This window comes from Suricata suricatta, chromosome 11 (genome assembly GCF_006229205.1).
Source record: "Suricata suricatta isolate VVHF042 chromosome 11, meerkat_22Aug2017_6uvM2_HiC, whole genome shotgun sequence".
NCBI lineage: Eukaryota > Metazoa > Chordata > Mammalia > Carnivora > Herpestidae > Suricata > Suricata suricatta.
In genome coordinates this window covers 41,778,580-41,794,003 of record NC_043710.1, presented here as the reverse complement: position 1 = coordinate 41,794,003, position 15,424 = coordinate 41,778,580, and the positions used below count along the sequence as shown (strand labels likewise).

Sequence of the window (15,424 nt, the reverse complement as noted above, 5' to 3'; positions counted from 1 at the left end):
CCTGACATTTCTTTAAAGTTTAATTTATTTTGAGAGATAGAGAGAGAGAGAGCGCGAGCATGAGCTGGGGAGGATCAGAGAGAGAGGGAGAGAGAGAATCCCAATCTGTCAATGCAGAGCCCAATGCCAGGCTCGAACTCGCAAACTGTGAGATCATGACCTGAGCCACGATCAAGAGTTAGACATTCAACCAGCTGAGCCGCCCAGCTGCCCCAACCTGATATATTTTTTTGACATTGCTATGTTCTCCATTTTATCTTGCTGATTTTATAAGAATTCTTTGTATGTAAGGCTGGGAACCTTTGTCTTCTGGATATTTTGTGGTATATTTGCTAGATAGAAATCTAACAGTTAAAACTATAAATGTGTTCATGGTTTTGGCTGTTGATGCAATATTTACGAAAGCCTTTCCTAATCATGAATTTAAATTCTCTCTTAGATATTTTGTGGGCTCACTTTTTACATCTTATTTTTTAATCTGTTTAGAATTTAATACAGTATATGACAGGAGGAAAGAATCCAAATCAATATGTTTCTAGGTACTACATTTTGCCCAACCTCCACATATGAAATACTATTATTGTGTACCAATCATAGTATGGAGGGGTCTTCTGTTCTTTTCCACTAATCTGTTTGTCTATTTCCATCCACAGGACCATGCTGTTTTAATTAATACTGCCTTATAGTATACTGCATGCCTGGCACTGCTGGTCTCTTCTCATCATTTTTCTTTTTCAAAGCTATTTATATAAACTTTTTTGGGTTTTCTTTCTTTCAAAAGCAAGAGTATGGGGTAAGGGATAACTTTTGTGGCAGTAATATGCATGATAAAGTGTGTGTATTTTTAAAGTATCAGTCTCACAACTTTATAGCCACACTTGGTTCACTTCCACACCAAATGGGGTTATTCTGGTGCTTGGAGTCAGGCATGCTCCATCTATCACTAGACCTATTATATCCTATTTGCCAAGAACCGTGGTGAGAGGTTTTGTTCATTCTGTCCACATGAAATGGCAATATAGGGTAGGGGTTGAGAGCACAGGATGAAGCTTTCACAATAGACGGGTGAAATACATTAACTCGTAACATACAGATGCATGTGGGAGGCTCTTGGGAAGAGTGGCTGGCATGGAGTAAATATTCTGGGAACGTTAACTAGTGCCATCGTGTCCCCATGGTCTTGTCATTCCAGCAGTTTGCTGATATGTCTTAACTTGGAAAAGGGAGACTGAAAGGAAGATATCAAATTAGGAAACATGAGTTAAATAAAATAAAATTTCACAAGCCTTTGCAAATGTTTATAGGGATGAGTGATTGTCATTAAGTCTTTATTCCTCATGGTGTTCAGGGTGCTGGCATTTAAAGCAAGCTGTGGCCTGGCCAGAGAGGGGCCCCCATGCTGTCAGAGGCTGGCTTCTTCCATGAGGACCAGGAACCAGCCAGATTATCTGTACCCACTGCAGATTCTACCTGGGGCCTTTGTCTTGGCCTCTGTCAATGCTGTCAGCTCAGAGCTCATTCTTGACTTCCCTTTCCGCTCTCCTCCCCTCCCGCTCTGTCCAGAGCAGATCTCCTCCCCCCGCTAGCTGAGAATCTAAGCACAGGGATGAGCCTGAGCTCTGGAGTCAGACTGCCCTGGATCAAAATGCCAACTCTGCTACAAGCCACCGCACTATTGGAACTGGCATTTCCTTCAGCTGAAAAAATAAGGATGTTACACCTTTCCTGCCAGGTTGCCATGGGGATTAGGTGAGAATAATACACATAAGAGCATTTTATGGCATGTCAAGCATAGAATAGGTGCTCAATAAAGGTTACTGCCTCAATAAAAAATGCTGGATTCTAAGTAACAGAAAACCTAATTCAAACTGGCTTGAACAATAAAGGACAATTATTGGCTTATGTAACTGGAGACTGAAGATCAAACAGGAACAGTTTGATTCAGTAGCATATGCCATCAAAGATTTTTTTCATTTGTTCATTATTTCCTCTCCCTTCACCCTGCCCTTCCCAGAATCAGACTCATCTTAAGGTTGTCTCCCTCTCATGGTCCCCAAAATGGCTGTAAGTATCCAGAGAGAAAAAAACAGGGTCACCCCCAGAAATTTCCCTAGATGCCTGAGAAATTGTTCTTCTAGGAACCCCCAGCAAACTTCTCTTGTAGCTCTGTAGTCCGAATGGGGTCACAGTCCTGTCCCCGAGGCAATAACTACGGCCAGAGGATGAGATTACACACACCAGCTTCGGTCTGGACCACAGGCCCTACGTATAGTCACCTTTTCGTTGTTGCTGGAACTGTGTAGAGGCAGGAGGGTGGAAACTGGACCAAATGCCAGAGTAAGTACCAGGAGAAGGGGCAATGGATTTGGGGGAACTACTGCAGTGCCCAATGCTCATGTAGAATGTGGAGCACAGGTGAGCAGGTAGGCAGGTCTCCACTGAAACCTGAGATAGGGAAAATAGCAATAATAATAATAATAATAATAATAATGTACATAGTTTCTCTTTAAAGTTAATATTAAAAATAGCATTTTGAAAGTATAAAAATATTCTCATTCCACAGCACTGAAGAAGTAAATATTTGGACATGTGCCAAAAGCCAAGGATCGAGTCATAGGCACAATTGGTATTTTCTTTTAGACTCTGTCAGTGCCTGGGACCTTTCTCTTTAGGTGGCTCCCTTTCTCTCTGTCTCTTTCAGCTTTCTGTTCCTCCTCTGTTTACACTTTATCAGCCTCAAGTACCTGGGAAGAAACCTACAAGGGGAGGGGCAGTGGGCTCAAGGCCTGAGTGAGCCCTGGTTCCTTCTCAGCCCATCCCTGCTGCTGAGTGAAGCCTGGTCTCCCACAGGGTTCAATGGCAGAGCCCAAGTGGCCCCTTCACGCCTTCAGGTTGCTAAGCAACAAACACTTTAAGTTTGGAAATCTTCATCCACACCGGATATATTATCCTGGCAAATTGGACTTTCAGATCTGGCAGCAATGGAAAGAGTAACTTTTTTTTTATTTAAATAGAGACAATTTAGATGATTTCAAAGACATCTGGTCTCTTTTTCCAGCGATGTGTGACTCTTCTCTTTCACGAAGCACATTGGATCCAAACACTTCACATGTACAAAAACACAAGGTCCCTGAAGAAACAAGTGTCCCAGTGGCAAAAGTGGACTCACAAAAAGTGCTGCCAGTTGGCAAGGCCTGGCACTCTCTAGGGTAACGGCACCAGGGCACATGTCCTTTCCTCTTCCCTCTAGTTGAAACTTCTCTTAACTGGTTTCCTCCAAGGACTCTTTCTGCTCTCTCTTATTCTCTTGTTTGCTGACTCCCTTCTTGTCTTGTCTTCTCTTCTGTATTTCTTTCTCCCCCTTTTTCTCATTTCACCTTTGTCTCTGCAAACTCGTATCCAGACTTCTGTTTTCCTCTTGATCCTTCCTTCTCCTGAGTCAAGGATGCGAGGACAAAGGGCACCTGCATGGCTTACAGCCAGGGGCTCTTCCTCTTCTTGTCTCACCACCTTGTTGGGACATAGAGTCGATTACTACTCTTTCCTTCCTACATCACAGTTGGGGTAATCTCAGGGCAAAATCTCTCACCCCTAAGTCCTTCAAAATTTTTTTTTCAAGACAAACCCAAACACCAAATACCTTCTCCACCTGCTTGCTAATATCTAGAATTCCTCCAATAGAGAACATTACATTCCACAATTAAAGACCAAGTTTCAGACATAAATAATAAACAACTCACATCTGGGCAGCTCTTAACAGTTTTCCAAACATGTCCAGCTGTTTTCAACCAATTCCCTCATTTGACCCCCACAATAATCTGGAAATTGAAGCATTACTTTACTCTTATCTCCATTTAATTGAGGAATCTGAGGCTTAAAGACGTTAAGTAACTTTCCAAAAGTTGCAATAGCCCAGTTCTGTCTGCTGCCAACGTCCATATTCTTCCCCACTCCACCTCACTTCTCTGAGAGGGAACCATAGTAAGCTGACAGGAGGAGGAATCTTCCTCTAATTTCTTCAAACCCAAGATGTACCACCTCTTCCCCAATTCCTAGCTCTCTGAGGTCTTTCATTTGTGGTAATGCTGTGGAACCTGTCAGTGGGGTATGCTGCCACCAGATGGCAGATGATACTCCGGTTTAATGTAAGCTCCAGATTTTTACCGTAACTATGAGAGTCAAGTCTCTATATTTTATCATTTTATAATCAAAATTATGATTCACTAAAAATAGGTTAATCACAGCGGTATCCACATCTATGTAGAGGATACAGAAATGACAAACCCTTAGAGGAATAAATATACAGGTTGATGATATCCCTATTAAAATGCTCATTGGCTGTTAAAGAGCACAGCTCAGTCTAATCTGCCCATACAGTCACCGCCTACTTCAAGTTTCCCAGGATGTTGGCCATGGCACTCTACAGTCATTGCCTTCCCATCCTGGCCTGAATGCTAGCACAACAGTAGAAGTCAGAATGGTTCTCAAACCTAAGAGTACCTCTGAATCACTGGGAGGACTGTTCAAGCACAAACGTCCAGGTCTCCATTCCTGAGTTTCTGATTCCCTAGGTGTGGAGCTGGAGCTGTGAATTCGTATTTCTTACTTTTTTTCTTTTCTTTTCTTTTTTTTTAATGTTTATTTTTGAACTAGACAGAGTGCGAGTGGGGAAGGGACAGAGAGAAAGAGACAGAAGATCCGAAGCAGGTTCTGTCCTGACAGCAGATTGCCCAATGTGGGGCTCAAACTCACAAATCGTGAGATCAAGACCTGAGCTGAAGTCAGATGCTGAACTGACTGAGCCACCCAGGCACTCCACGCATTTCTAACAAATTACCAGGTGATGCTGATGCCACTGTTCTGGGGACCACATTTTGGAAGCCACTGGACTGTGGTAAGCCACCCTGTCTGGCTGTCATTGCTTCCCCTCTTTCCCCTCACCTCTTGCCAGCATCCTGGAAGAAGGGGTGTGAGCCCCATGGCCTCCCAGCCACACACTGGGGTCTCACTGTGAGTGCTAACCACTGGCCTTACATGCTGTTCCCAACACCAAACATCGTGCAAGTTTTGATCATGTTTCTGCTGCTCAGTGTCTCCTTCTGATCAGATATTCAGTGGTATCAATGCCCTACCAGAACTTTGTGTCCTTTGTTTCTCACTAATTATAATGATAGAAAAAGCTAGCATTTATGAACGCTGCCCACACTGAGGGTAGTGTTGATTCATTGCCTCATCTAATGCTCACAACAATTCTATGAGAAAGATACCATTGTTACCACCCTTGTACAGATGGAAAGGTAGAGGAGCCAGATTATAAAACCACTAAGCTACAGAGCCTGGATTAAACGCCAGCTTTTCTCCAGAACATGAGCGTTCTTAGCCACTGTCAATACTGATTCCAAGTTTTCGATTTGGATAATAAAAGTTGGATTCTGGCTCCCTCGAGTCAGTGTCTTCTGGTTCCTACAGCTTCTAGTCCTAGCATTAGCCTCACTGGTCCATATCCCAGCCCATCAGCCAGTCAAGATGCCCACTGGAGTCTCCTGTCTAAGTCCACTACCTCAGTCCACCATACTGCCATACTGGATGCAGGGGAAACAGAAATGCAGGCCCAAAGTCTCTTCCAGAGTCTTAGGCAACAAATACAGACTTAAATGTATTCCCCAGGCGGTACTTTCTAAGGCAGGGATGTGGAATCAGACACTTTATAATGAGTGTCTACAAATGTTATGTTGGTGAGTTGAAACAGCATCCTAAGAATTTCTCACTTATTTATGAAAGAGCTATGCAAACATTGTGAAAGAAGAAAGTGAGGTGGGGGAGAGTAGGAGGGAGAAAGAAGGGAGGGAGAAAGGGGAGGGAAAGGAGGAAGGGAGGGAGAGATGAAGGGGAGGAGGGAGGAAAGGAGGGAGGAAAGAAGGGAAGCAGGGAGGGTAGGAGGACAGAAAGGAAGAAGGAAGGGAGGGAGAGGAGGAGGGAGGGAAGTAGAGGCGGAGGAGGAAGGGAGGAGAGAGGGAGGGAGAGAAGGAAAGGAAGTTGGAAGGGAGGGAGAGAAGGAAGGAAGGAAAGGAGGGAGGGAGAAAGAGAGAGGAAGGAAGGAAGGAAGGAAAGAAAGAGAAGGGGAGAAAGATAAAGAACCAACCTAGGAGAAAATGTAACAAAAGAATAAAAGGAAATCTTCACAGTCCTTTCAGGCTATGGAACATCTTAATAAGAGTATAAATTCACAAACAGAAGCTGTGAGAGACAAGATAATGAGGTTGAAAACACACAAAGGAGATGGAGGTCCTAGGGAAACAAATTGAGGACACAAACCATCTCATTATAGAGCTAATACAAAAATTAGAGTAAGTAACAGGTATATTTCACTAAGAATGAATAGACAGATAAGAGTTTGAGAGAATCACAGTAAATGCAGATTAAAACAACGGCATTAGAAACAAGTACAGGGAAACTAATAGATTTTTTTAAGCCCAGTAAATTAAAAAAAGTAAGTTTCCAAACCCAAAGGTAAAGTTTTTTAAATTATCTAGATAAATTAAAAAATTGCTTATGCAAATTGAGAGATATACCATGTTCCAGGAAAATTTAATACAGACAACTCAAGGTAAAGTTATATAGGTTTAAAAAAAATGATAACTTCAAATATTTGATCAGCAAAAGCAAATCATTGCGAGGGGTTAAAATCGGGCTGCCCTCAGCTTTCTCTACAGCAACATTTAAGGCCAAAAGACTGTTCACAATAAGAGAGAGAAAATGCACTCCAGGTTTTACAACCACACAAGAAGGTTGTTAAATATAAAAAGCAACAGCCTTCCTCAAAGCTGAGAAATAAGTAATACAGTGCCAGTGGGCCCTTCTTGAACAAAACGATGTGACAATGACATTCAGGCAATTAAGAAGTAAAGAAAAAAATAACTTAGGAACAGAAACATCATGAGGAGTGCTAGTGGCAAGCAGTAGGTCTAGTTACTATTTATCGTGGTAATAAACAGCATCTTCAATGAAGCCCGCCCTACCTGCCTTATTTACTACAGCAACCCAGGCCCCCTCCACTCCAGCCTTCTGGGCTTCCTTCTGTCTGCTTTACTTTTTGCTTTTATTCTATAGCATGTATGATTTTCTAATATACCATATATTTTACTCTTTTGTGGTTTAGCTGCCCCTACCCCACTTACCCTAGAAGGAAGTCAGGGGAACTGGGGTTGAATAGTTGCATGAGATACAGGAGTTTTCTAGTTAGAGGGCAGAGCTGTAAGCCTCAACAATGTACAAATCATTATATAACTAACAAAATCCAAGTTTTGTGGAGAGGGGAGCTGAGTGTGTGAGGGTGTTAATGTCCTTATCTTCCACAGCCCAAACACTATTGCTACTAACACTGAAACGCAGTTTCATAAGACATGATGACTGCCATTTCTTGATGCTTTCTATAATCACTTCCATCAACCTTAAAAGGATTTTTCATGAAATACTATCCTACAGAAAAGAAGCATGTATTCAATAATCTACAGTTTTACTTTGTTACATTTTCTTTTGTAAAGTTCCAGGAAAGTTAAAGGTAATAATTCATATTTTACAATAGTATTTAGAGTTATTATTTCATTTTTATTAAATACTTTTTAAATATTTATTTTTCTATCTATATATAAAAATACAAAGACAACAATGATGATGTTTATTCTCAGTATATGTTAAGAGTAATATTATTTGGGTTATTTTACTACTTTTACTTGCTAAACCTTTATTTAAAAAAAAGTTTTTTAAGTATATTAATTTATTTAGAGAGAGAGAGAGAGAAAGACATCAGGGGAGGGGCTAAAAGAGAGAGGAAGAGAGAGAATCCCAAGCAGGTGCCGCACTGTGAGCACAAAGCCTGATGCGGGGCTCCATCCCATGAGCCATGAGATCATGACCTGAGCTGAAACCAAGAGTCAGATGCTTAACCAACTGAGCTATCCAGGCTCCCCTAAACTTTTCTCTATTATATTAATTATTTATAAGGAGCATAAACATATGTTTTTCCCCAAATACAATTGAATGACTTCCCTTTGTTTTAAAAATGAAAAAAACTAGAAGCATATATGTCATGGAGATAGACTTAGAGATATGAAGACAGACAGACACATCAGACACAGATACAGGTACAGATGATTAGCACCCATTGTGGAAATAACAGAACTTGAGCCTTAACCTTGAGTTAACATACCTTTTTTCTGTCTACCAGAACTCCCCTGTGGACTTGCCAGATGAAAGGAAGGAAATTAAAGCTGACTGGTGGACCCACTAGGTGCTTTTTCATAAGCTTTTGGTTAAGTCTATAGGATAGGAATAATCTCATTACTTTAAAGAAAATAATGAAAACCTTGAATCTCAGGCTGTGACTTGCCTCACGTTGTCCTGTAGGAGGGATGATGATAATAATGGCAAGAACTGCGCACTGAGTGCATAGAGTCAGGCTCCACGCTCGGCATATCTGCAAAGAATTCCTTTTAACCCTCACAACAGCGTATGGTGCTAGCAATTTTTACTCTTCTCTTTGAAACATAGTTCAGAGCAGATTGTATGGCCAAATGTCACACAGCTAGAAAGCAGCAGTGTCAGGACCGGAGCTCAGGTCTCTTCCACACCCACACCCACGCCATTCCCTCTACACGATGTTCCTTGTAGACTGGAAGAGGAGCAGCCTGTGCTGGTCACCAGGATCTAGTGGAGAGGCTCTCATGGGGAGGCTCTGCCTCCAGCCAGTCATGAATCCCCTTGTCCCCTCCTGGGTGTCCTTGCTGAGCTGAACAGCCAAAAGCAGCACTGGTGATTTCCTGACATGGTTCCAGACCCACTTGGGGAGTTCAGGCCCCATCTCAGCAGGTCATTCTTGGGTGGCTATGACACAATAAAAATCATCCAGGACACGGTCCTGGGTTATGGTCAGTGGGAATGTAGACAATGGCTCCTTCTGGTGAGCGTCAGAAGATCTGGATTCCAAGCCCACTTCTACCATTTCTTTATGGTTTGACCCTGGGGTAATTGTTTGATGTCTCTGAGCCTCATCTGCCCCATCAGTACAGTGAAAAGGTTTTACTACTGGCAATTCCCAAAGTCTCCAGCTCAATACTTCCCTAATTTAGTGAGAGAATAACGTCCTCTTTTTGGAAGGGTCTGGATGGTTGGCAGAAAGCTTCCCTTTGAAAAAGTAAAATGGCAGCCAGGGAGCCAGGCCAGCAAGGAGCAGGAGGGCCTAGACTATCCCCAGATGGGAAAAGAGTGACTTTAAGGAAGCAAATCTTCGAGGCTGTAGGAAGGGTCTCTGTTGTAGGCCTTCGCTTTCTCCCCAGGTGGGTCTTGGCAGCTGGACCACAGGCCTTTATGAGATTATCTGCTAATCATGGCCTGGGCATGAGCACTTGAGAGGTGTCACATGCAGAATGAGATGCTTTTTTATGGTGCAGTAAAAGAGAGGAAATCGCCTTGGCCTCTTGCCTCGTCTTGCATTCAGTAAAAAAGCAGGCAGATTGAGCCAGCCTCCCATGGGTGAGGGCCCTGGGAGCTCAGAATTTCCACCCAAGGGCTGCCATTTCATTAGAGCACTACAGGGAAGGGTTGCAGGGGCAGAGGAGAGATAGCCCCCCTCTTCCCCCTCCTCCAGACGTTTAGGAGAGGCTGGGGATTGCTGAAATCCATCGACAATGAAAGTTTAGAAGAGCTAGGGTCACACACACTACATTAGTAACATTATATACTCATAACCACAGAGTAAATCACTGGCCCCACTTGGGACAGGAATTTCTCTCCAAATGCTATTATTGCAACAATCTATTATATTTTCTCTGAAAGTAGATTGTGCCCAGAACTACTGTTCTTCCCACTGACCACTCCCATTCATTGTCCGGCTAGGTAGTGATGATTTTTACCCCAAAGATAAAACAGAGGATTCAACCGCCAGGTTCATGTAAGCATCATAAGAGTTAAAGCAATCGAGATAACAGTGATCTGGTAACTTTACCTGTATTAACTTATTTAATCCTTATTACAATGCAGATTCAATCCAGCAAAAATTAACTTGATATTATCATCCCCTCTCATTTTACAGATGAGAACACTGAGTGAGATGTTAAGCAACATGTCCAAAGTCACACAGCTAGTCGGCAGCAGAACCAGGATGATCCCTGTTTGTGCACCTTTACTGCTCCTGTATCTGCCTGTCATAATTTACTATTCATTCTAAGTACAGGTCTCCGGGTTCCCTCTCCTTCAAGTATGGTCTTTAATCTTAACACCTGTAGTGGGAGCCATTCTCTTTCTCCCTCAAGATGTTAGGACAAAACCTTCCGCTCTTTGCCTCATCCTCTCCTAAGCTCCCTGCTGGGGGACTGGCGGTTTGGGAAAGAATGTTGACTTCCATTGGTCCATCCCTTTGTAACAGGAAGTGATGGGAGTCTTCACTGGTTAGGGCTCTGTACGATTATTATTCTCCTCATATTGCAGATGAGGAATCTGAGGCTCAGAGAATGTAGATATCTTGTCCACAGTACCCATGGCAGAAACCATTAAAGTAGCTAGCAGACACAAAATCAGAAATCTCGCCACCAAACTCTACGTAGAAGACATGAACCACAACCTGCAAACTTCCTGAACACCTAGTGAGTCCCGCCCTTCCCAGCACCTTCACTGGGAGGAGACGGTGGAGGAGATGAAGGTGACACGGTGACCTCCAGGACTCTGATCCTGAGGTAGAGGCAGGGGCATCTCTCTCCCCTAAGACCAGCACTTCTGGACCTAGAGTTCCACAGTCCACAGGTTATTCACCTCTCTCAGGTGACTCCTATCTGCCCCCTTGGTGTCAAGGACCAAAAGCCTGTGATCCCAAGTCGGTCATCTTCAAGCCAAGAGCTATATCTTTGCCAAAGAAGCTCAAATACAGCTGCTGCAGATTCCCGTTCTGCTGGGGCTCCTGGGTGGCTCAGTCTATTAAGCATCCAACTCCTGGGTTTGATTCATCTCATGGCTTGTGGGTTCGAGTTCTGTGCCATCAGCAGGGCTGACAGAATCCTGCTTGGGATTCTCTCTCCCTGTCTCTCTGTCCCTCCCCCACTCCCTCGCTCTCAAAAATGAATAAATAAACTTTAAAAAATTCCATTCTGCTAGTGCTTTTGTGAAAAGTCAATCTGTTCCCTGTAACTGGAGGCAGCAAGGCACAGTTTGACTTTGGAGGAGAATCAAGAATTAATAAGAATAAAGACACTTTCAGGTGGTATAGAAAAGGTGACACAGCAAGACACATTTTTCCCTGAATTAGTTATAACTAATTCAGGCCTACATCTGTCCTGGCCCCCGGGCCAGCTTCCTCCCAGCCCATGGTCCACACTCTTTTCTTCTTCAAGGTTGCTGCTGCTTCTCCTGCTCCTCCTCCTCCCCCCGCCCCTCCTCATCCTCCTACTGTCCCTCTTCCCCTCTTCCTCTCCTCCCCCTCCCACTATTCCTCCTTCTTTTCCTCCTCCTCCTCTTCCTTCTTTTCTGGTCACCTTTCTTGCCTGAGATGCTCTTCCTTCCTATCATCTGGTTAATTCTTATTTGTCTTCCAAAGGCCAGGTAGGCACAGGCATCACCTCCTCCAGGAAGTGCTCCCTGATCCATACTGTTGTCTGCACTCCCATGGCACTCAATGCCCCTTCAGGCTTCCACTACAGCACTCCTCTGCTGTACTGCCATTCTATATATACTGATTCACAAAAATAAATCTTAGGATGTGTTGCTAATAGCATGGAATCTACCACTTGACATGTCTAAGCCAAGTCAACCAGAGGGGACTCTTTTTGAAAATTTCATAGGCCCCAATATTTCAAGAATTTCTCCAATCTCCTTCCAATTCTATTCTTCCCATTACCATCATGAACTAAGGAAAAGGTAAAGAGGTGTTATGATTTACACTAACCCCTGTACCTGCTTTTAATGTTCTACATGGGTTGGCTTCCTTATCACCTCATGCCATGAATCAAACATCCTGAATTACCTAAAACTTTATATACATAAGCATATACATTTACCATTGCAACAGCCTGGCACTGGCCAATCATAACTGATGATAGCCTGTCAAGCAAGGTCCTGGGCTCCTGGTATGACAGAGATTTCCTCTTTTCTTGCTGATTCGTGGGGAAGTGCAGGTCCAGGAGGAGGCCACAGTGTCAGGTGTGCGGGGGTGGATGAGGAGGGGTATGGTCCACGTGACAGTGGCTATTTACTAACCAATATTGGTATATTCCAATATTTTTACCACAGTTCACCAGAAATGACAGCCTTGCAGATGTTATGGACCAGAAATGTATTTAAATACTCATCTGATCTCACCGTTATTTACTGAGGCTCTAACTGATCCCAAGCTATGGTACTCATAGGCCATTAGGATCTATGGCATTTCCAAACCGTTTTAGATTTTTTTCTTTAAGAAGACAATGTCAGAGAAGTACAAGAGCACATTTTCCTCTATTTTTGTTTACCTGTTGGGCTTTCTTCTTTCTTTATTTTGAGAGAGAGCACTCAGGTGGGGGAGGAGCATAAAGAGAGGAGAAAAAGAACCCCAAGCAGGCTCTGTGCTGACAGCACAATGCAGAATAGAATCCCAGGACCTTGAGACCATGACCTGAGCTAAAACCAAGAGTTGGAAGCTTAACTGACTGAGCCACCCAGGAGCCCCTGGACTTTCTTCTTTCCTCATATGTTCTCTTTTTCTTGGAGGAAGGATTTTCAATTCCCAAGATTACTCTGATTATGTTATTTCCACTGATGGTAATTGTGTGTTTCAAAAATACTCCTGATTTTCAGTTACTTTTTAATTAGATAATACATGTACACATTCTTCTTTCTTTCTTTCTTTAATGTTTTTTATTTATTTTTGAGAGATAGAGAGAGACAGCAGGGGAGGGTCAGAGAGAGAGGGAGACACAGAATCCAAAGCAGGCTGCAGGCTCTGAGGTGTCAGCACAGAGCCCAACATAGGGCTCGAACCCATGAACCATGAGATCATGACCTGAGCTGAAGCCAGATGCTTAACAGACCGAGCTACCCAGGCGCCCCTACACATTCTTACTGTAAAAGCTAAGACTACACAGATAAAAAGAAACCCCCTTTAGCCATCCTTTCCCCTACCCCCAAGGTAACCACTTTGGTCTGTGTCCTTCCATACTGTCACAGGGATCTAGAGACTTCCATATGCATACAGAAAAATAATGATTTTGCTGTATTATTGTGTGCTCTTATTTTGTTTTTACCTGGCATTACACTAACTATTCTGAAATTTGTTTACTTAAAAATATGTTTTGAAGATCTTTCCATCTACCTCACTCTTGTTATTTCCAGCATGAATCCCATGGATTAGGTGTTTCATAATTTCTTTAACCATCCTTACAGGTGGGAATGCTTGCGGGTTCATTTTTCACTGTCACGGACACCATTTCCCTGAGCATTCTTGAACACGAGGCTTTGTGCACTTGTATTTTTGTTGCAGTAGAGTCTTGGAAGTTCCCTTGCTGGGTAAAGAGCTATGTGCATCCTCACGTTCTATATCAATATTCTTCTGCCAGGACTGCGTAGTAGCACCTGTTTCCCCCAAACCTTACCCAAACTAGACATCATCAGTATTTAGCTTCCCTTAATGTGATGAATAAAGCATGATTTCTCTTTATTATTTTAATTTGCATTTTCCTCATTATTAGTGAAGCTGAGAATCTTTTCATGAGTTTATAGGGCATTTCTCTGTCTCTGGACTACCCACTTGTTTTCTGTGGTAAATGGACTTCTAAATGGTCCCCAATGGCCCTCATCCCCTAGTATTCATACCTTTATATAATCTCCTTCCCTTAATGACCCAGTGACTTGTTTCTAATGAACATAAATGGCAAAGATGATAGTTTGCCATTTCCAATGTTAGATTACAGAAGACAGTGGCTACCATCTTGTTAGCCCTCTCTCTGTCTTTTTACGGCTCTTCCTCAGTTGGCAAAATAAGATGTCATGTATTTAGCTGTCTTGTGGAGAAGCCCACGTGGCTTCCAGCCAACAGCCAGTGAGGAACAGAATCTCATCGACAATCATGTGAATGAGCTTGGAAATGCTTCCTTCCCCAGTCGAACTTAAGAGGACTAGAGCCCCAGCCAGCACCGTCCCTCAGCCTGGGCTCTGGCGCAAGAAGCCCCAGAGAAACCATGCCTGCATTCCTGACCTACAAGCAGTGAGATAATAAATGCTTTAAGCTACTACATTTGGGGATAATTTGTTATGTGGCAATAGTTCACAAATATATACCCTTTGCCCATTCTTTTTTAATTTTTTGATTTGTAGACCTTCTATACAATACAGTTGAAAGTCCTTCATGTGTGATAGATGTACAACTATTTTCTACCAATCTTTTGCTTACCATTAGTTTTGTTTTCTTGTGTATTTTATTATATGGAACTTCAAAGATTTGATGTCTTCAAATCATTTTGTCAAATTTCATTTGAAAGATTTCATTCAAAACTTTTCTTTTACACTTTTAAATTTCAAGTCTTATCTAAAAAGATCTTTGCTCCCGCAGAGCTGTAAACATGTGTTTGTTTAGTCCTCCACTGGGAGTTCCACAAGGGCAGGGGCTCTGAGCCTTGCCCCTCTCTGGGTCCACAGTCCCTGAATACAGTGCCTTGCAGGGAGCTGGCATTCAGGAAAGCTTAAAGGCTTTCCATGCAGACAGACTGTGCAAGTCTGCATTCCCTTCTCTTCGTAAATTCTCCCTGGTGTCTAATCTCCATTCCTGGGTTGAAGTGTGTGCATATCTCTGCTCATTCTTTGCTAAGACAGAGAACAGATACCCTTCCAGCCCCTTCTGCAGCTTTCTCCCCATCACCCCTGACAAGCACGTGAGCGCCCACACTCCTCTAAGACTACACGGTCTTGACACTAAATATTGCTGGTGTGCTGAAGATCTCACACTTTCTAAAAGGAGAAAAAGGAATAAAATAATCAAAAGATTTCACTTAAAGTGCCGGTAAGGATTTGGTGCCAAGAAATGGAAAAATGATGGCGTGAATTAAATGAGCAGAGGACACAACGTGAGGAGAGGTTGGCTGTGCAGCAAACACCACCTACTTACCTACCCACTGCTACCACAGACACTGACATGAAGTCAGAGGCTGAGAGGAGTAATGCCAGGCAGAAAAAGAATTCAAAGGGGGAGGAGACAGGCCAAGAGTGGACATTCAACAAATAGCCCAAGAAAAGTGAAGGAATGCACCAGAATCCTGGGATATAGTTTAACGGAGAAGGGGTTTGAGACCATACACTTTACTCTGCCTTCAATGTGTATATATAAAACCATAAAAGACTCTTAATTATGGAGAAGAAACTGAGGTTGCTGGAATGGGGGGTAAATGGGTGATGGGCATTAAGGTGGGCA

The 15,424-nt window shown here is 43.0% G+C and overlaps 1 long non-coding RNA gene across 1 annotated transcript; it reads right to left on the bottom strand.

The window, feature by feature from the left end:
* Positions 1-2,982: 2,982 nt before the first annotated feature.
* On the bottom strand, positions 2,983-12,525 carry LOC115272182. Its single transcript, XR_003900289.1, has 2 exons — positions 12,495-12,525; positions 2,983-3,510 (listed from the first exon to the last, which is right to left on the bottom strand). It is a non-coding gene; the product is annotated as an uncharacterized LOC115272182 (long non-coding RNA).
* Positions 12,526-15,424: the final 2,899 nt, after the last annotated feature.